The sequence below is a fragment of the Opisthocomus hoazin genome, chromosome 4 (genome assembly GCF_030867145.1).
Source record: "Opisthocomus hoazin isolate bOpiHoa1 chromosome 4, bOpiHoa1.hap1, whole genome shotgun sequence".
Classification (NCBI taxonomy): Eukaryota; Metazoa; Chordata; class Aves; order Opisthocomiformes; family Opisthocomidae; genus Opisthocomus; species Opisthocomus hoazin.
Genome location: NC_134417.1, coordinates 10,094,094 through 10,115,932, shown reverse-complemented (window position 1 = coordinate 10,115,932; position 21,839 = coordinate 10,094,094). Strand labels below are relative to the sequence as shown.

The following is a 21,839-nucleotide window of genomic DNA, read 5'->3' as shown; positions in this document are numbered from 1 at the left end:
GCCCTTAATGGCAGTAGAGAAGAAGCATGCTTTGCGTCTCATAACAGGACACTTCTGAAAACCAAAGCACCTGTAACACAGTGCTGAAAGTCACTTGTTGGAAACCAGAAGGTAGTTGCCAACAGCCAGGCTTAGTGACCTTTAATGTTCCACTTCTTACAAGAATTAGATTTGTAATAACTGTTTTGGTCTTGACTAATATTATTACAATGGTTCAAAAATACTTGCACAACAACATTTCAACACATAATTCTTTCAGCAGTAAAATCCTAAATATATTACGTTACAGTGAAATTATTCAATCTGTCAAACTTGCTGAATAATTTATGTAACAAATGTCTTTTATGGTATTCCACCAGGCTTGTTTATCACCTGAATTTTGAGTGTGCAGTTTCATATTGTGTTCGTGTTATTTTTGCTGCTGTAAATACATGCCTGGCTTGATAATACATTAACAATCCAAGGCTTAAACTGTAAATTCCCAAGGGACTAGAGCCATGCTTAAGTACATAAAATACTAAGCAGTAAAAATACTTCCTACACTATATTCCTGTACTTCCTGTGGGGTTGTCATAAGTACAGCTGCTTAAAAGCTAATACCCACTCTTGGGAAAGCCTGTATGAAAGTTTTGTTACCCGCTCTCAACCAAAACTTCTCATGTGACACTTATGCTGTGTTTGAGTGTGTCTTTCAAACAGGGATGAGTACTCATTTGTTGCCAAAAATGACCCATGACTGAGCCCAAAGCTGTTCTGCCTGTGGCTTTGGGATGGACTCATTGATTCGTGATAAGTAATCCTCTGAGGCTTTTGTGGTGCGGACAGCTATGTGTATTTCTCAGAGTGGTAGAAAATTTTCTTGTGTTTCCTATGGGCTAGATAAGGCTCAGTCGCAGCCGAACTTCTGACACGCTGACCTCAGCTTCACTGGCTGCGCTGGTGCTTGCCGGGATCCCTCGCAGAAGGAGCCTGCGCTGACTCGCGGGACAGTGGCTGTGCTCTCATTCTCCTTGTGCAAGCACAAGGTGAGCACAGAGTGGGCCAGATAGCCTCGCAGCTTCCTACTGCGTCTCTGGAGCCTGACACGTCTCTGCTAAGCCCCGTAACTAATACCCTGCAATGCATCTGAATTGGTTGAAAAGACAAAGTTGGAAGGCTTCCAAAGATCGATGGAAACATGCGATTTCTACTTCCCCTCCTTTTTCCCCAAAGACTTTTCTGGTGTTATCTGAGGCAGAGGAGCTCATGAGCTCGTTGTCTCATTGCCAGCTTTTTGCCTCCTGCAGGTTGCCTCTCTTTTACAACTTCCCAGTGCAAGGGGATCCCTGTGATTTCCCCTCCTGAAAATGACGGGGGAAATAAAAATTTGAAACAACTTGGATAACAAACAGAAATATTAACTAACGGCTGGTGGCTCTTGTATTTGATAGGGCGTAATCCTGTGAACTGCTTAGCACCCTTAATGTGTTGATAAAAGCCAGTAGGCACTCCAGGTTGTTCACCAGTACTGAAAGATATGGGACCCAGAATGCATAACTGTTCTAGGAATGGATGTCACCGTGAAGTGGAGCAGAGTGCAGAGAGGTGTTGCTATCACATCATTCTCAGTATATAGCTCTTGGATGATGCTCAGAGAGGATACTTCCCCTTATCTGGTCTCCATCTGCATCTTAGCCTACGTGATGCAATTGCCCAGAAAAGAAATAGCAGACCTGAGTTCATTGCTAAACAAATACTAGGAGAACCACTCGTAGCAGCTCATAGGAAAAGAAGCCATGGCCGCTGCAGTCCTTATCCATATCTCTGGTCTTAATGAAATCTGGTCTGTTGGTGCATACCAAAAAGAATTTGAGTCTCATTCATCACTTCCTATTTGTCTTAAAGTGAATGCTGTAGATGGGATCCGATTACCGTGGCACAAAACCCCTTTGTGTTATTTTGCAGTGACACAATTTTGCACCAAGATTGTATGGATCCTGTTTTCCCAAGAGCTGCCTGTGGCAGCTGGGATTTCAAAAGCTTTAGGATAATTTCCAGCACAAATGGTGTGTTCCTCAGCAGCCCTGCAGCTCCCACGATCCAGGGAGCAGTGGGAGACCAGAGGCAGCTGTTGAAAAGCCTCTCCTCAGCCAAGGTGGCAGGGCATGCCCTGCTAACAGGGAGAGGTGGCAGAGCTAATTCCTCACTGATGCATGCTCTTTTTACTGAAGTGGGTTGAAGAACTGGTAGTAGTCTGTTAGTAGCTAGTTTTTGCTGTGTTTCTGTACATCCAACTTTCTATGAGCGACTGCTGTTTTGTAAGTGCTTACAGATCAATTTGGGGAAATAAGTTTCCAAATTGTTGCTTACATTTGCTGCATGCTTCCTTCACTGTTCACTAGGTATAGTGTGTGCTTGGTCACAGAAATCTTAGGCTGTTATTTGTGTGATAAACAAAATTGTTTTACAAGAAGAATAATGAACACCAAGTAGCAAACAATGAATAACCATAAATGCTCTTATTTATGCATGAATTATCTTTCCAACATTCTAATATGGGCATTTGTATGAAGAAGAGTCATTCTTACAATATTGTGAACCAAAACTTTTGAACAGATATTTGTGCATTGAATGTGATGAGAATGCTTAAACATCTGGTATTTGACTGAATAGTTGTACATGCTTGTTTTTGCTATTTCATCAGAGAGAGCTCAGAGGGTGATTTTCAAAGGCATAAGGACATTGAAAACAGAAGAACTAGCTGAGACTCAGAAGTTTTATGATGGGGAGGAGTGCTGGAAGAGACATAAATTCCAGTATGTTTTTGTACTGAATTGGAACAAAAAGTGACATTTCAAAATTTTCCACTCAAAGGAAAATGGGAAAATTTTCAGTTCAGGAAAATAAAAAAATGTGGTTTGAATTTTCCTAAATGAAACAATCAACAGCTGTCATAGCTTCTGACTCCTGGCTCTGCCGTGGCTCCCTGGGGCATCCTGGGAAGCTCCCATCCTCTTGGAAGCAGCATGGGAAGCTCCCTGAAGTTCAAAAGGGGGCTCCTCAGATTGAAGTCATGACAGCTGTCAGGGTCCAAAATATGTGTCAGGAAATTGGGAAGCCCTGAATATGCCAGCTATGATTTCAGGGCTTCCAAGCACTGTCCTGCTGGTTGGCTCTGGCAGTCATTGTGGCAAGGTTGTTTTCCAGTGCAGGATCTGGAAAGGTGGGTTTGCAGCAGTGTATCAGGCGAGGTGGAAAGAAACCAGCCATGTTTCCAACAGGAATGTGCCTGTCTTAGGAAGATGTCACACCATTTCTGTGAGGTATTAGTAGATCAATATTCCACATAGGAAAGCTGTTTCACCAAGAAAATTGATAGCAACTGTTGGAGAGGCAGTGAGATTTACACACCAAATTGTTATGACTTTTGGAAAATTTCACTTGAAGTTAAAAATGAGTACAGTAGCAATTATTTCAGGTAAACACAGTCCTCCCGACCCTGTCCCATCACCTGACTGGGAAGTGCAGCAGTTGGGCTTGATTCAGTGTGCATTTTTGCTTTGCAGCGTTATCTGTCATCACCCCCGTACTTCATATACCTATAAACTTTAAGACGTTACAGCTTTTGCCTGTGAAGGTATTTGGAAAATTATTTTCAAAAAGCTATGCTAGTTTGCACCAATTGGGGGTCTGCTCACTCACTTATTAGGGGGAAATTACAGCCTTGTGAAGTGTTAGCAGTATTAAAGTGCAGATAAGATGCATAATAGGCAAAATTTAGACAACCCGTCATCTAAATTTTTTTTTTAAATGCATAGGGAAAATTATTTTATGCCATTGTGTGTTATGGGGAATCAGCTTGTCCATTCGGCAATGCTATAAAAATTAGAAATCCAGGCTCTTGTATTTGAAGAGAAGAGAGTATCCATTACAGAAAAATGGGGAGGACAGGTGAGGGTTAAGCTGAAGAACATACCAGTGTGGCTCAGTTGGAAAAGGAGTCCAGGAAGATTATACGTGTAGGCAAAGTGACTACTGACATTCGTTTGTTTCTTTCAAGCATTTTACCCTGAAAACTGGAGCTATTTTTCATCTCTGTTTTTTCATAAAGTAAGCCAAACATTTAGAGGAGAAGGAGTTGGTGGACTTGGTGTTTTAATAACGAACATATGCCTGCATTTGTGTAATTTCTTTTTTGTGCTTTATAATTGGCATAAACTCCTCATGTGACAAGTCTTCAACTTTAACTACTGAACTTGTGCTGACATCAAAAGTCATTGTGGAATTTCAGACCTTTGATGTTTGGTTTAACAGAAGAGCTGATGGCTGCTAAGGAGTAGCTACCAGGAACAAACAGATTTTCTAGGTCTCATCACACATAACTTATTTTCCGCTCTTTTCTGACATTTTTCAAAGTTGCAGAAATGTTCTTCATGGTGCCTAGTTGTATGTACTTGTGCTGTTTCTGATGTTCACAGTGAGAATTTGGCTTAGAAAAGAATCTTTGTAGAGGTAGAAAAACTGAATTAGGATATTAAAACCAGCTAAAACTCCCCCAAATTTCACAATATTTTGTATTGACTTTATAGACAGTCAGTCTTTTTTAGTCTTGTATGCCAGATTTTCTCTAAATTGTATCTTTCTGACCGTGTAAGTGCTCATGGATCTGTATTCAGTTGCTTGTCCTAATATTAACCTCTTATAGCTACAGAAAAGTTTAAAAAAAACCCCAAACCACCAACAAAGCCAATCCCCTCTCCCCCCTAAAAAACAAATCCCCAAACCAATGAGTAAACCATATTTACTCTTTGAAGTCATGCAGCTGGGTTTGGTTTCATTTTTTCCTCCCATTATCTCTCAGTAATCCAGATTGCTATTTTGGTGCAAGTCCAAGCCAACACCTAAGAGGAAAGTTGTGCATCCAATATATGTGGTACTAGCTACAGGGTAGCTCTGCAGTGTGCATAAACTAGTCTTGAAGTAGAACAGATGGGCAAGATGAGTTAGAGATGGTAGTGGAGGTGAAATTGCAAAAAGAAGGAAAAAATACGATGGGTAACGAATGGGGATGAAAGATGAAAGGAGACTGAAAGAGGAAAAAAGAAAAGAATGGGGGAGAAGACAAGGAAACAGATGTACGGAACTGTGCTTTTATCTTTGCTTAGGCTGCTGTTTAAGTTGCTCTGGGAAAGTGATGTATTACATGGATCCAGCTGTTTTCGTGTAGCAGAGTTTGCAAGCAGAAATTCTGCTGGGTTCAGATGACCTTTTCAGAAACAAAAAGCCATAAAAAAACCTGAACAAAAGAATAAAAGAGAGTTTGTTGTTAGTCTAGAATCTGCCTCATAGGATGATCTCCCTCCATGCTGTGGCTCTTGAGTGGATTTGCCAGGAAAGGCCAGCTTAGCATTGCACATGAGGCCACAATGCCTCGTGGGATCTGAAGCCCAGCCCGTGTGTAAGCCTCCTGAGACAGCTTCAGCCACACTGTCAGAAAGCAGGCAGGATGCCTCTTACCCTGTGCGCTCATCTACTCTGTGCATAGTCTGCTGACCCAGTCCGTGAACTTTCTCTGCTCACGAATGCAGGTGTGTCTGCTTAGTTCCTTTTCCCTTACCTTTGTACAGGCATGGATTGTTTCTGTCAAATACAGCACTAAGCACCTTAGGAGATTTCTGTGCCTGTGCTTATTTAAGTAAGAGGATTAAACACAATAGTTCAGTGTCTGGGACACTCCCAGAACAGTATCCTTGTTTAGTTTCTCACTGAGGTGTGAATACTTTTTAGATGATGGAAAGTAATTTTCATCAGAGATTTTCAGGCTGAGACATGATTTTCTGGACTTTTCTGAGTGCAGAATATGAGGACATGTTCCTGCAGCTTAATATGAGCTATACAGTGCAGGACTGGTTTCTTTCTTTAGCAAGTAGCCACCACTGCACAGCATCTTGGAGGCATTATTCTCCAAAGAGCATCTGCAGTCTGCTTGATTCTCTTGACTGCTAGTATTTGTGTTTGGCTTTAACAGATCTATAAGTGCATGAACTGTCCTGTGTCTCCAGCAACAACTGCTGATTATCATCCTATCTGCAGAGACTACTGAACAGCAGTTAATTGAGCTGATGGAAATTTTCTGCTAGACAAAGCTCTGACTTTCAAAGCCATTATGGTAATAGTGTCTGTATCAGCAGTGTGATGGTACAAATATATTCCCCCCCCAGCCTGCCCGAATCATTTCATGAAGAATTCATAAATGCAGATATGTTGCCCTTCTTGGGAGACACAAAAATAGTGAACAGTGTTCACTTCTTCAACTTCAGATAAAAAGCTTTATTCTTTGCTTATCTCAGCTCATCCCCCTGAGTATCATCGACACATGAAGCCTACAATCTGAATCCAAGTTATTCTCTGGAACAACAGGCAGTATTTTCAATTGACTGTGCAATAAACTCAGCAATACAGCTGTTTCAGACAAAATGTAGCTCCCTAAGGAAAAACTCCACAAAAGGATTTAAGAAGGTCCGTAGGCAACGTGGAGGGGTTAGGAGCAGCAGCAAGCAGGGTTTTCCAGAGTTCAAAGACCCACCCTAGAATAGGTAGCCCATCAGGGCTAACAACACCCGGAGGAATGAAGTGTGTTCAGCTGTAATAACTAGATATTCATTGACAGCTGAATGAACTGGGATTAGCCTTTCAGGTGAGCAAGCCTTGACAAAGCTTTGAGCAAAGCTTTTGGGTCCACTGCAAGACACTTTGCCTGTCACTAAGCATGGTGTCGCTAATTTAGTGTGAGTGGTATGTGGAAGTGCCTACACAACAGCTTCAGAAGAAGGAGGTGGAAGAGGCACAACAAACTGTTATAATCTGGTGCTGTCAATGCATACCTGGCAGGACAAAAAGATGGGTGTGAATTCTTTTTGACATAAGCAAGGTAAATTGGTTAAGGTGGAACAGTATACTAAAATGGCTAGGTCACTTCTGGTTTGTTTAGGACTGTTTTACAAAGTAAGGGCCTAAGTTTCCACTGACAGTGTCTCGAAGAGTGTGCATCCCTTTGAACACAAATTTAAGTTCCTAAATCATGAACTGCAATTCTCAAAACCCTGTTCTACTTCCAGCATATCAGGGAGGTGCCTAATTCTGTTTTCTGACGCGTTCGAAAGCTCCCCTGACACTTACTGTTCTGCCACTGCACCACATTGAGCTCTGTTGCTGCCAGGTAGCCAAAATGTGTCTGGTGCTTGTGCTTTGACAGAAATGAAACACCTGGTGATCTGTGAGAGCCCAGCTCACCTGCCTGCTGAAAGCTCAGCAAACTGGACAAACCACAGTGGGTCTGTAAATCCTTCCCCGAGATCAGTTACCTCTGTAACTGCAGTGGGAAATATGCAGCCTCAGTGACACGTGTGAGGGAATACAAACTGCACAGCTATTGCAAGATCCAAAGGCAAGTGGGGAAAGCAGTATCAGCGAGATTGCTTATTTAGCTTTCCTTGTAAATCTGTCCTGGATGGAGCTCTTGCCCTGTGTGGCAATCTGTGAAATCTGATCCCGTGTACGGTTCAACGTGTGTTCCCTGAGCTGTCCTGTCCAGCAGGCTCTAACCTATTTTGGTACAGGGAGTTTGAGGATCAGTGGTCTCTCTCCTCCTCTCTTCTCAGAACTCCGTTCTGCTTCATATGCCTTAGTTCAGAGAGAAATAATGACTCTTATTCTCTTCCAGATACTCTGTGTATTGACACAGAAAGAGGGAGATGTGTTGCTCTAGAAACAATTTGTGTGTTTTTGCCACTGGGTAGTGCAGAATACAAAAAATAGCCTTTAAACCATGAGCTGAAATCCAGGGATTCCTTCTCCACCAAATCAGACTACTTCCTCTAGTGTACTCCTTCCCTCCCTTGAGTTGTAGAGAGAGTATGATATTGTCTTGATTTGTTTTTGCAGGGATAATACACTTTTGTGATCATCCACAATGGTGCAAGTACTAGCCCAGTCTGCTAAGTCATTATTCATAAAATGTATCTAAAGCACGTTCACCTTTTTATTGGTGCTAAGGGGAAGGATTTGAGCTCTTGGACTTCATTTTAATTTTTCACAATGAGTAATTAATACTTCTACCTGCTGTTCAAGTTCTTTTATGAACTAAATCAGCAGCTGGCTTAAATTGTCACTATTCTGTTGAAGCCTGGCAGAATGATGCCAGTGTAAACCATTGAACAATTGGCGCTGTTTCCCTTTTTCAAGTATTCAAAAAAATGGTATCATTCTTACTAAAAAATAAACTAACAAGAGCCATAGAGCATATCCTTGAGGAGCCTGCCGTAATAAATCAGGTTCATAAACAAGTGAGATGGGGAGCAGGGCTGAAAATTTGGCAGGAAACAGAGTTTACTCCAAGCTTACAACTGCTCATAAGGCAATCTGTGAGAAAATACCATTTAAAAAAGAATTCAATATGCCTGGTGTATGTTTCCTTTACCAAATCGGAGACAACGCTGATAACAGAATCATCTGAACATGCTCATCACACAGCACCAGAAAATTAATTAAAATCTGCAAAGACCCTTTTTGTGGGTAAAACCCATCAGAAGAAATATATGTACAGAATGTTAACACACCAAGAATGATAAATGCTAGAACATTTCAGTTGTGAGAAGACACTATTTTGCTTATGGCAAAGCATTCCTTTCCAGTCGGCCAAAGACTGTTGCTGGACAGGGCAAGATCAAAGCTTGTATTGTGGGGCATGATCCAGTTAAGTAAACGGGCCATGAATGTGCACAGTCCCACTCACTCTGCACAACCAGACCCATTGTACCATTGCATGCTTATTGTAACTGGTTTGCTTATCAAACGTTGGCTCCAAGTAAAAAACAGAGACTTTGCTAAAGCTCGGACTGTATGCTTTCTTATTCCTGATCATTCACGTTTCATTTATTCTGAATCTCAAAAAAGCCTGGACCTTCCTAGGTAGAAAATATTTGTCATTTGCCTTTACCTAAGCACAGTGTACAGTGAAGCCAGTAATCTGTATCTTCAGTGCTGCAGCTAATGGATCATGACATGAAGGCGTTTTCAAGGAGTTGGGATGTGGATAACGATACCATGATCCTTTTTCTATTAAGCACTTAGTATTTTGAGTCTTGAAGCTATATTTGAGTGTGTACAAGCAAATCAAGACTGAGGAGATATGTTACACATCTTTGATTTTGACATTAGTGGTCAGGGAAAGGGTGGGAGTTGTAAGTTGTGTAAAACAGAGAGCATGTAACTGTGTTGTACTTGCAGTAGCTAGAAACCAATTTACACTATTAAAAAATTTAGTATCTCAAGTATGACAGCCTTCATATTTGTCACTCTCTCTCTCCATCTCTCTTTCTTTCTACATGCAAGTAAAGAAAGCTCATGTGCCATTGATATTCCTGGTGATGCTTTTCTTCACTAGACAAACAAAGACTTAAAGTTGCCATGGAAATACCCAAATCTCTCAGTTCATGCATTTATCAAAGAAGGATCATCATCATCAGATAATATTGATAGACTGCACACTGTCTCTCTCTAGATGCTTGTCACAAGACTCTAAATGTCAAAAGAAAGAAAAAGAGAAATGAGGTGCGCTATTTCATTAATGTTATGTCCATTGATCAGTGTCTAAATGACCCATTTCTCATTTTAATGATGTTTGAAGCGAAAATCATGCTCCCCAAAAACCAAACATGCAGGTATTATTTCAGTGTGCCTTCATTTAAGAAGTGTGATGATTTTGAAGATCTCAGCTTTCTGGAAAGCCAGCTCATGACAGAATTTAGCCTCTGAGCTTTTTATATTTTTGCATGTTTGCTTTTATTAATGGACATTTCTTTGATTGAATTTGATTTTATTCCCCATCTTCCTCCCTCTGTAAATACAGAAAAGGGGACTAATAATTTGTTTTCTATGCTTATTTGAGATGCAGTTGTTCTTTGCACCAGCTATTCTAGTGTTCTTTGCACCAGCTATTCTAGTACCGCTGTAGAAACTCCTAACATCTTTAGTCTTTCTAGCTGTCTTCTAGGTTTGGATCCCCTTTGATCCATAGTGGCTGCTGGAGCAAACGGGTAAGGTTAAACTATCAACTAGGTCCCAAAATTTGCACGTATGAGTGCTGATGAACTTAAGGCCACCAACACTTTCTGTGTTTCTGTAAAGTGGATATAGGCATATCATCATCCCTTGCCTTGGTTCCAGCTTTCAGATTTATTTCTGAATGGCTTTTGCATGAGCTTTTCGTTGCATATTTCTATTTCACAGATTACCAGCACCATCAGAGCAAATCATCTGAGCACTAAATGTGTAAGCAAAACTGAGATATCCAACATTTGTACAAAGGCAGATACATTTTTTAAAAGCATCAAAATGAGCAAATCCTCAAGAGAAACTATTGAGCTGATAGCCTTAAAGTTAAAAAAAAAGGCAAAAAATTAAAATAGTTGTGAATTTGCAACATAGGAGTGGCACCAATCCAAACATATATTGGGATATTTTGGTAGTGGCTTTTTTAGTGCTATCGTTTCAAATGTTTGCTTTGCTTCACAGTGCTGCATTTTCATTGACATTTAGTGAATCTCTGAAGTTTCTGAGTTTGTGATGTGATCAGAACCTGAAATCCCTGGTTTGCAGGTGAATATTTAAGTTGCCTAGGTTTGCAGTAATTAACTGAAAAGCTTGAAACATGAATGGAGTGAGAATTTCAGAAGCAGGTGAATCTGGATGCCTCTCTGTAGTCTGGTTTCCTAAGGAAATAAGGCTTTCATGATTGTACTTTGTGGTTAATTTCAGTTTCACAGGGATGAGAGATCAGCAAAACACTAGTCTCCCAAAAGTTTGAGTAGTACATGAGAGGAGTATTACACAAAAGAGATCCCATAAATATGTGCTGTAAGTTTTCTAGCGATGCAAAAGGCTACATGCTGAGTTCATGCATTATTTGGCATTGGTGTCCGTACAGGAGAAACAGTGTATAAATGCTCTGAACCCTGAAAAATCTGTCGGAGTGTGCAGAATCCAGCTGCAGAAGGCTGATTTTACTAGTTTTCTTGTCATGGCACTGTTTGCTTCTTCTTGTTTGTGTTTCCCTCATCTGCAGAGAAAGGTTTCACTGAGTAGATGGTCAGTCTTAAAGAAGAGTCGAGCCGGTTTCCAACATCTCATATGAAAATATTGTAGTTAACTGCGTATAATTCTGGCAAGAGAAACCATCATGGTATAACCTATCAGTTAAATAGCACTGAGGTATGATATATTGTACATTGGCTAATAACAGCAGATCTAATTTCCTGCAGATACATTTCTCATCGTGACCAAACTTCCTTGAAGTCTGCTCTGGGGGTAGCAAGAGGAAACACAATTGTTAGCCTCAGGTATAGTGTTTTCTTTATTATTCTTAAGATGTTGTTGTTGATCCACAATAACTACATTTAACATTCAGTCTCCGGGGCCAGTGAAGAAGACATTCACAATTTGTATATTCAGTGTAATTTTTCTATATCTTCTTTAGCCAAAGTATGGTGTCTCTTCTCTTGCAGTGTAGTGGTTGGCCTGGATAGTGGTTGGACAGACTGGTGAGGATACTATTTCTGATAATTAAAAGACAAGATCTAATTTCATTGTACAACTCAGCTACTTGTTATTACAATTGTCTTTCCTTAATTAATTGTATTTCAGGGTAGGCACATTATAAACTAATCAGTCTATTGTCACATGCCTGTTAATATTGTAATTAATTGTCATGGCTAGAGCACTGAGTGAATAATTTCTAAAAGATAACTTATTTGGTGACTTTTGCCTCTTTTCTGTTCATTAATCCTGTGCAAACACCATGATTTTCTGAAATTGGCTTGTTGTTTCACTGTTATTCATCAAGTTATTCTTGGTCATTAAATACCCAAAACACAGTTCATTGCAACCCTTTAGAGCCTGAAGTAAGATGCATTTTGACCAGATTCAAATGTTCACACATTACTTATCAAGCCCCTTTTGTAACACTATGTTTCTTGGAGTTGAGTGTTTTGGGAAAAAGGTTGTAATCACTAATCTGACTTTTGCTTTGTATTGGTATTCTTCCAATGTTTTATTGTTCTTTTTTTATTGGGAACATTATTACCTACTAATTTGTTTGGTAAAACATCAAAAGGTAAGACAAATGCAGCAGGAGGCTGGAGAGGTTTCTTTTGCAAGGCTGCTGGACACCATACCCCATTAAATAGTTTGTGGAAGCAGTCGATGCTAACTCAGCTGTGCTATAGCCTGACATGAATTAAATATCTGTGCCCAATCAGTACCTTCATGATTTGAGGAGTATTTGTAGGCTTGGTTAGTACTACCTCCGTTGTGGCAGTAATGGTGTGTTGTAGACATGTCCTTTTGTTCATCTGCCAGTTCATCCCTCTTTAATTGCTGCTCTGCTTTCTGGACAGAGTAAAATAACTGGTAAGTTGGGCCTCACTCGGGTCAGGTTTGCATTCTGTGTTTGGCTTGGGCCTAAATCAATGTTTATGTCGCCATTTACCAACCTTCCACACTGTTAAATAAATAGTGTCAGTACTGTCAGCCCGGTCAGTGACACTGAGGTTTCTCTTCTGAGAAGCAAAAATCCAGCCTTCCTGGACTTGAGGTGCGCTCAGATGCTTTGATGCAATGTCAACACAGATATTTGCATTAAGAGCAGAAAGCAGCAGCTGAGAGGCGGTACAGCCGGGCTGCTTGCTGCCTCTCAGCTCTACCTGATGAGGGGAAAGCACTCCCTCTGCCCTCCCATGAGCCGCAGGCATTCGGGCTGGCCCATGCCGACTTTGCATTGGATCTGAGAAGGAGCACTCATGCACTTGGACTCTGAACCCAGCTGACAAGTGGGCTAAGAAGAACTTTATTCTTCCTTACTGCCTTACTCTTTACTGCCTCGGCTCTCGGTTGCCTCCTCTCAGCAGGGAGACATGCCAGTTGTGTGCTAATTTGGACTGTAACAGCAATCAGACAGGAGGCTGGCCAGGCCAAAGCCCCTGAGCTCAGGCTTCTGTCCAAATATGCAATGTAGACATGCCCTAAGAGACAGGCGTGAAACTGTAAGCCTGAATTTCACTGGCAGAACCCACAGAGTGATTCCACCCCCCTGTATGCAATAATTCATTCTGGACAAAGCTGCTTCCCTGTTGGCCTGTGTGTGTCCTTATAGTGTGACATTCCTGGTGAGCCCCCAGCTCACACCCTTGGGCTCTGTTGCCATAGCTCTGTTTTGCTGCTGTTTGCCATTCCTAGCTAGATAACCTTCTGAGGTTCCCGTTACTTCATGCTCTCTGTGGGTGTGCAGAATTCAGCTCAATTGTTTCCAAACTTTTGTGGTACATGTTTACAGCCCCCAAGCTCTCCTGCTGCCTTGACAGATGACACTCCACCTCAGTGGCTCCCCAGAGGCTCTTCAGTTTCCAGGCTACCTATGGTATTTGTTTTTCTTGGTCTTCTCATTCCCAGGCAGGCAGAGGTTTTATGGAATTGACTTGTCTCACAGCAAGACCAAATCATGTGAAGTTTGCTTTCCCTATCTCTATCGAGCTGTTCAGGGGTGAAATAAGATTGGTGTGTTATGGCACAGTGTTTCTTACAAACGTCTGTAGCAACCATCCAGTGGCACCAGATGTGGTGGTGCATGCACTGTAATATTTTACAGGACAGCATTTACTTTGTAGAATGACATTTGCTTTCTGACAAAATGACTGTGGTTTCCAGCAAGGTGGAACTAGTACAACTCCACTGGATGTGGCTAGGGAAGACACTAAACGGGGACCCTCTACTATCTGCTGAAGCCCATGGTGAAACTAAGTATCAGAGAAGTTCTGCATGAGCATTTGGGTAGGATTGGATAAGCAGGACATGAATCTGAAAGTGTTCTGGACAGAAAGACTGCAGATGAAACCCTTGCTCACCTTAGTTCACTGCAGGGACAAACCAGAGAGGCAGCAGTCCTATCCCATGCCTTAAGGATTCAGTCTCGCCTTGGGAAGTGGGTGGCGGACTTGGCAGCACCCAGGCAGGATTTCACCTTTGCTGAGTAATTTTGTAGTGGTGCTGAGGTGAAATGTTATTTGCAGATTTCTGTCTTTCAAGTCTACATTTCCTCCTGTGATACCCTTGAAATATGCCCACAGTATTTCTTTACAGTTTTTATATTTAAAAGAGTTTCTTTTCCATACTTTTTGAATTAATCAGTGTTGCGTGGGTCTGGAGTTCTTCTAACACCAATTTCGTACTAGTGTATCACAATTTATTACAGTGGAGTCCAGACTGCTTTTCCATAGATAATACATTTGTTTACTAACAGCATTTTCTTTGCATTAAGCTCCTTCTTTTTACCATATGCCATCCTTGTAGTGACTTCTATTTTGCTGTTGGTACTTTCACATGAATAGAATAATTTGTTTATGTTAGCTGTAATTTAGCTAGGTATTCCTGAAATAGCACCCTTCTATATATGTTTTGTTCTTACCCTGTATTGGCAGGAGCTTGCTTCTTCAATATTGTCAAATAAACTGTCCCTTCTCAGAGGCTCAAGGAGACATATTTCCTCCTATATTTACACCCCCCAGCTGTCTGTTCTTTACCCGGAGACTCCAATCAATCCCTCTCTTGCTCCAGGGTCTTCCAGCCCCTACTGACACCTTAGTGCTTTCCCTCCAACATTCTCGGGATTTTTCACCTGCTTGTACTGGACAGCAGCAGCAGCAGGTAGGTTTTGAGTGGATTTGATGCTATTTCATGCCCTTCCATGATTACAGCTTTTGTGCATGCGGTGATAGTGGGTGAAATATGGGGTGTGTTCCACTTCATGGATAGCAGGTAATAGTAACATTTCTCACTAGCAGTCCAGAGTAAAGCCATAATAGGCAGTCAGATGGTCAGGTAGAATTGTCTTTTAGGCCATCATAACCATTAGTCTTATTTTGCTCTAAAAATAATTTTCAGAAACTCAGGCTTGGGTTTTTCATTTGGGTGTTATGCTATAATAATCTCTTCAAATACTTCAATGGAATGTTGCATTAGACTTGAGCCAACTGCAACCTGGAAGAACACCAATGCAGGTTTACATTTTGTAAATCAAGGTAATGGATTCAGAATAGCATGGTGTTGCATTTTACAAATTTATTCATATTTATAACCCATACCTATTTCAGTATTATTCATGAGTGTTATGGGATTACGGGATATTTCTGTTTGGTTTCTGGCCTGGAAATGTTTTGGGTTGACTTGAAACATTTAATTTGTCATGAAACTAAATATTTCATTCCATCTTCTTATTGCTTTACCCTTTTAAAACTTTTTTTTTAAGAAAGGTCATTTGAAACAAAAAACCTAAATGGTTTATTTTTTATTCCTTTTTTACATTTGGAAAAATTTGCTGAATTGAACTTGTATTTAAAAACTGTTTTTTGCAGTATGTTATTTGCCAAAATAATCACACTAGTCCCCCTGGATGAATCCTTTACTTACATTGGTATCTATGAAAATTTTATGATTGCATTTGCATATGGCAGATTTGCCATATGCCCTTTGCAATTAAAAGAAGTGATACACGCTCTTAAAAATAAAGGCTTCAATATACTATTTAACATTACATATATTCAGGAACTATTAGTGATACATTTTTAATAATAGTCTTCTCTGTGCTAGGTGACAGTGACACTCAGAGACCTGACTGTGACATGCTGACAAGCTAAACCTAGAGCAACTTTGTGTTACTTTGGGTAAAATTTGCCCCATAAATAATGAACAACTCGGAGCTGTTTACACTGATGTGCTAAGCCCATAGCAGCTGCTATGGACTGTGTCAGCAATCAAAACTTTCCCTTATTATGAATGTAGCAATAAAATAAAGTGATTAAATGCAAACACAAAGCTCTGATAGGACTGTAGAGCTGATTAGAATAAACAAAATCTGATGGTTAGGACATTAGCGTGCTGCAGGTTGGCTTCTGGACCAGAGTGCAGGTGTCTTCTCCAGTCCTGCACAGTTGGGAATGCTTACAATTCCTTCTGGAAGCAGAATGGGCTGAGCAGGAGGCACAATAGCTGCCTCCAGTGTGCTGGGCCTGGCTTTTGTCACATTCATCTTTAGTATTTAGCTTCATGCTAATTGAGGCTTAGGTATCTAATTTCATTTTTTTAGGATTTCATGTGTATCTGGTCAACCTCACTGAAGTGATCGCATGCATGCTTTCACATTCATGATACATGACGTGCATATACATACTTTCTAATAAACAGAAAATGTTGGAGGACTGTATTAAGAAGTCTTTTATTTTAAAAAAGTGTTGAGTTACCATCTATATCAAAGCAGGTGTTAAAGTCTGGCACGAAAATCAGCAACTGATGGCAGCTGCACAGATTCTTCCTTGAAGGTGGAGGGTTAGACCCAGGTTTACTTTAGTCAACAGGAGCTTTTCAGTAGGCACCATTTAGGAGATTGTGTCCTATAGCTGGCAATGTGAGCTATGCCGAAGAAGCTTACTGTGTTATAACCTGTCTGCTGGCCAAAGCCGTATGAATACCACTGTCCAAGTCAAAGGAACAGGGGTGTGGTGTAGAGAGTGAATGGGTGGATTAATGGACACCAGGATACTCCTACTGAGACTTACACATGTGGTGGCATCAGCTCAGTGTTGGTTGCACCTGGCTGATAATGTGCATAGCTAAACCAGATTGTACTTCTCAGCTTACACAGCCTCATTACTTGAGCCAGGATTTGTTATCGCGCTTTAGCCCCATGTCTGTCATGTTGTACCTGCCACCCCTAGGAAACTGAAACTGAGTTGTTTTGTGGAAGTGTATAGGAAATGTTTGTTTAGATGGTGCCAAGTGCTTCCATCTTTACCGTAGATCCAATCACATGCAAACAGATAGAGGCACACACTTGCACACACATCTGTTTACATAATACAGGCTACAGAAAATATATTTTTCTGTCAATGAAACCATTTACTCGCTACCATTTCACAGCTTGCAGATTTTAAAAAGGAGTATAAAGTACCTCTAAAAACAGACACCGGCTTAGAGCTCTGCTTTAACTGAAGCTGAAAATACTTCTGTGCTAGTGTTCATGCGTTACCTGTTATACAGGGTTATAAAGATGAACCTGTGTTCTTTGTGCTGATCAAAAACTGATTAAAAATAAAAGCTTCAAAATTATTTAAATACTTCTACTACACTCTAACAAGAAAGCTTTGCTTCAAAAAGAGAAATAGGGGATCTCAACGCTATTTATTGAACTTATGTATCTTAACAAATTGCCTTCTGATATTTTTTCAAGGATTCACGGCTGAAGCTGTGAACTCCTTGGTGCGTATGGGTGAAATATGGCACACCTAACTCATCCAGATGGGAGCTGCTGCATGTTGGCACATCACTGTTATTGTGGCATATCTATCAGGACTGCGCAACCATCTCCACTGGTCAAGTGGCCTGGCGTGAGCAGTAGCACAATGTGAGCCACTGTCTCTGTCATTGCCTCACTTGTTAGATATTTAAAAATGGGAACTGTTTTTCACTGGAGATTTCCAATAGTGCCTGAGAATTTCCTCGTACAGGTAAAAATGTATCATTGGTATTTTAAAACGGGAGTCCCACCTGGAAGATTTAGCAGGTTCCTTCCAGGGATGTAATTCCTCACAGGCAGGGAATTCAATACTATTTCCTTCCAAGGGGTGGAAGAATGGTAAGTTGGAGCTTCTGGGGTCTCCGCCATCATAATCTTAAATAAAATCAAAGGGCGATTTGTGTCGAGGGGTTCACAGGGCCCCGTTCCCCAGACGTGAGCAAGCAGGGATACCCTGGCTGCTAGCCACAGGGCATTGGAGCAGCCTCCTGTCCCCTCCCTAGCTTGGAAATGGGGGTGCCTCCATCCATGCCTGACACATGGGCAGTGTAAGCCAGGTACAAAAGCTCAAGAAGAGAGCACAGACAACTAAAGGCAGAGGGTTAAAGACACAGTAGTTACTTCTGGTCTACATGAGCTTTTCTTTTTCAAAAGACGTTTTCTAGCACATGTTTTTATGTATCTCTTTTCTATAAGGTGGCTTTTTTTAGCTTGAAAGTTATGCTTGTTTTTCATGACATTTTAAAATAGCTGTTATTTCTTTGGTATCTGGCTGCTATGTAATTAAGGTAACCACTGGTACAGCATCACTTTTGTTTTGAAAATGTATTACATGTAAATATATCATACCATGGCTGCTTCCAGAAGGGCTTCCCTGCATTTTTATAGGCATTAATGGGTAGTCAGAATTATGTTTGTTCTGGTAGTATTGTCTTAGGGTTCATATATATGTTCCTGTTCACATATAAGTGTATATATTTGTATATATATGCATATTCATAAATATATACAAGCACATACTTATGAACACAAATATATATATGTATATTGATTTTTGAATGTCACTCTTGGGGATGTGGAGAAGTGGATCTAGAAAGGAAATTTGGACATTTCAGTTCCAGGTGTGAAGAGAGGAAGATTCTATAAGTTCCAAACCATAAACTGATTTGTAGAAAAGAATATTCAGATTTTCATAAAGACTGGCAGACATGGGGATTGAGATGTTGTCAGTGCTTTCATTGTTTCACTAAACCTATCGTTATTTTGCATCAAATGCAAAGTGATAGCTTTTTGAAGATAAGTTTTCCACTTAAATGTTCCTGTATGAATCTGTATGATCGGTTTGTACATGTTTCTGAGCTGGATCAAGCCTTTTTGAGGTTTAATGAAGTAAATATCAAGGAGCAACAAGAGATGCATAGCCATGCTCTGCAGTGTGTGATAGTGGTCCTTGTTTGTGGAAAAGGTTTCTGTATCAAATAACAGGATTAGAAAGATGTGGAATATCATTGGTTGTTCACGATAATAGAATTAATTGATTCACAGACATTTATCATGAAAGTCAGTGGGAATAAGACTGAATCTGATGAGAAGCCTGATGTGCAATGTTTTGAAGTCTGCACAGCTAATTTGAAAGGTATGAGTCTAAGTATCTGATTTTCAGAGGTAAGCAGCAGTGTCAGTTGGTGGCCTTCTACAATGGGCGGTGGATAATGGAAGAGCAACTGATGTCATCTCTCTGGATTTGAGCAAAACATTTGACACTGTTCCACACAACACCCTTGTCTCTAAATTGGAGAGACATGGATTTGATGGATGGACCACTTGGTGGCTAGATGATTGCACTCAAAGTGTTGTGGTCAATGGCTTGATGTCCAAGTGGAGATCAGTGACGAGTGGCGTTCCTCAGGGGTCGATACTGGGACCAGTGCTGTTTTACATCTTTGTTGGCAACATGGACAGTGGGACTGAGTGCACCCTCAGCAAGTTTGCCGACGACACAAAGCTGTGTGGTGCGATCGACACACTGGGGGGAAGGGATGCCACCCAGAGGGACCTTCACAGGCTTGAGAGGTGGGTGCGTACAAACTTCATGAAGTTCAACAAGGCCAAGTGCAAGGCCCTGCACATGGGTCGGGGCACTCCCAAGCATAAATACAGGCTGGGCGGAGAATGGATTGAGAGCAGCACTGTGGAGAAGGACTTGGGGGTGCTGGTTGATGAGAAACTCAACTTGACCTGGCAATGCGTGCTCACAGTCCAGAAGGCAAGCCATACCCTGGGCTGCATCAAAAGCAGCGTGGCCCACAAGTCGAGGGAGGTGATTCTACCCCTCTGCTCTGCTCTGGTGAGAACCCACCTGGAGTCCTGTGTCCAGCTCTGGAGCCCTCAGCACAGGAAAGACATGGACCCTCTTGGAGAGGGGCCAGAGGAGGCCACAAAAATGATCAGAAGGCTGGAACACCTCTCCTATGAGGAAAGGCTGACAGAGTTGGGGCTGTTAAGCGTGGAGAAGAGAAGGCTCCGGGGTGACCTTAGAGCAGCCTTCCAGTACCTGAAGGGGCCTGCCAGAAAGCTGGAGAGGGACTTTTTATAAGGGCATGGAGTGGTAGCACAAGGGGTAATGACTTCAAGCTGAAAGAGGGTAGATTTAGATTAGATGTAAGGAAGAAATTCTTTACAGTGAGGGTGGTGAGGCACTGGCACAGGTTGCCCAGAGAAGTTGTGGTTGCCCTCTCCCTGGAAGTGTTCAAGGCCAGGCTGGATGGGGCTTTGAGCAACCTGGTCTAGTGGAAGATGTCCCTGCCCATGGCAGGGGGGTTGGAACTACTTGATATTTAAGGTCCCTTCCAACCCAAACCATTCTATGATTCTATGATTCACAGCAAATGTAATGGGATGTCCAGATGAATTAGTATTTAACAGATCTTTTACTTCAGTGACTAAACGTAAATGCAGGTGTTCAACAGCAGCAGCCCTGAGGCTTGAAAATGATGATGCGCTTTGGATATCAGTTTGGGATTTACTTTTTTTTGCTGTCTGATGACACTGATGGGATTGTGAGGAAGATGTTTGATAATCCTTGGATCATCGAGATCTCTTCATAATAGAGATAATTCTCTCAGAGATTTTACTGCCTCTAATATTCTTCAGATGTTTTCCATTTTGCTTGCCCGGAACTGCTTCAGCCCAGCTCAGGACTCCTGAGTTTCCTTTCTCCACTGTGATCCGTTTTCATTGTATGGGCTGTTTCAGTGCATGTGTCTCTGTCCATCTTCACTTAAAACCTGCTGGCCTGAGCATTCTAGGGTGAGATAGAGGGTGCGGATTTCTCCCCTCTTGGAGGAATTCAAGTCAATGACAGAAAGAAGGTTCTGAATAAAGGTGGCATGGCTTCTTCCAGTGGTAGAAAATTGTGTTTAAATAGGGCCACTATTTCCTTATAAATTATCTGGAAGGACGGATGTTCGAACCCAAAGGCAAATCTTCAGGCTGTGGATCATTGTAAAAGGGGAACTGTTCTTTATAGTCTAGAGTTAGGTGCATCAGCTTTTGCAAGGAGCAGTTATATCCCGATCAGTACACGGGATTTTTTTGTCGTCTTATATTGTGACACATCACTTTTTACATAGGGTTATATAATTATATAAATTATATAAAAATATAAGGATTATAGGTGCTTTATGCAGAAACCTGGATTGAATTTTGGACTAGGGCCTGAAAGGTAATGGGTGATAAATGACACGGAGGTGTTGATTTCTGTTGTCAGTTTTAGCCCTGCAGATGCACCTTGACACATCATTATAACTGCATTGCAGTCTAACAGTCTTACATCTCTAATATAAAATTTTAGGGATTTTATTAATGCCCAGCTATTTGCACCATGGAACATAACTCTGTGGAGGTAGAATCATAGCTACAACTCTATAGTCTAGTTTGACATCCCCTTGAAATACTGACTCTGAAACTGTAGTTAATAACCTAACCTTCTTCTACTTTTTTTAGAGATTTTTTTTTTAGAGACACTCTTTGGAATCATGAATCTCTACAAACCTGTAGGATAGGGCAGTAGTTGCTCATTTGGATAATGTAATTGGGAAAAAAGGAAAAGACTAAGCACACACGGTGAACACAGCACGTGTTAGTCTGGCATAGGAGTTCTGGTACCTGCCCAGTACTACAGCCACTCAGTGCCCTGGCTTGAGATAGGCAGCTGAGCCCATGTCAGAGAAGCTGGCAACAGATAAAGAAAAGGCTGATGTGAGGAACAGTTGCATCTGAGATCCAGGTATAAGAGGCAAGCATTCATAGTGAGTTTGCTTGGAATCAAATGTGCTTGCAGCAGGTTTAGTCGACTCATGCACCCCAAAGACCCATTCAGCTACAACAGTCCCCACATGGTTCAGAGAGCCCAGAAACAAAAGTTACTGATGTGCAGTTTGTCCTGCTCAGTAAGTCT

The 21,839-nt window shown here is 41.3% G+C and overlaps 1 long non-coding RNA gene across 5 annotated transcripts in view; it reads left to right on the top strand.

Moving 5' to 3' along the window:
* Positions 1-21,839, top strand: part of LOC142361100 (uncharacterized) — a 249,289-nt gene that overhangs the window by 141,190 nt on the left and 86,260 nt on the right. For 2 of the 5 annotated variants that reach the window (XR_012763624.1, XR_012763625.1), the window contains 2 exons: positions 11,301-11,378; positions 14,647-14,736. The exons of the other annotated variants lie outside the window; for them this stretch is intronic. This is a non-coding gene — a long non-coding RNA (uncharacterized LOC142361100). The remainder of the gene's footprint in view (positions 1-11,300; positions 11,379-14,646; positions 14,737-21,839) is intronic. 5 annotated transcript variants of the gene reach the window in all.